This window comes from Fukomys damarensis, unplaced genomic scaffold, assembly GCF_012274545.1.
Source record: "Fukomys damarensis isolate Sample0158 unplaced genomic scaffold, DMR_v1.0_HiC HiC_scaffold_24, whole genome shotgun sequence".
NCBI lineage: Eukaryota > Metazoa > Chordata > Mammalia > Rodentia > Bathyergidae > Fukomys > Fukomys damarensis.
In genome coordinates, this window is record NW_022900936.1 from 70,213,760 (window position 1) to 70,214,341 (window position 582).

Below are 582 nucleotides of genomic sequence, written 5' to 3' on the forward strand. Positions count from 1 at the left end.
CCAACTGCGGTGCAAGGTCCAGTCTCCCTGTAGGGAATCTTGCTTGTCCAGGCCCGCCTGACCCAATTTATCTAAAAATTACCAGCTTCCTGGCTTACAGTTGCTAATTTATAGCCCCGCCCCCCATCTCCCCAGGTAAGAAGTCCGCTCATCCTCCTGTTCAGAAGAGGTAGGTGGTTCTGAGGCTGCACTGCGAACACCCGTAAGGACGTGATCAGTTTAAAGACAACGCCACAACTCACTATACGCCCATCTCCTCTCACCCAGGTTTGGGGAAAGACCGCTGCTACCCACCTGTCTCCCGCCACCCCGCGACCAGGCAGAAAGGGAGGGAAGGGAGACACGGCTCAGCATTTATTTTTGGACTCAGCTCACTAAAAATACCTCGGCCCTCCTGTTTGGATCCCTTTCCCTCCTGACCTGAACGGACCGCCGGCTGTCGCCCGCCCCCCTCGGCGCGCTGTCCTTTAAAGGAGAAGGGCGTGGGGAAGGATTCCGCGCCAGGGACAAGAGCGACAGCAGGGGCCGCCGGCGTGGGCAGCGGAACGCCGGGCTGACGTCAGGGCTCCGCTCCTCTGGGCG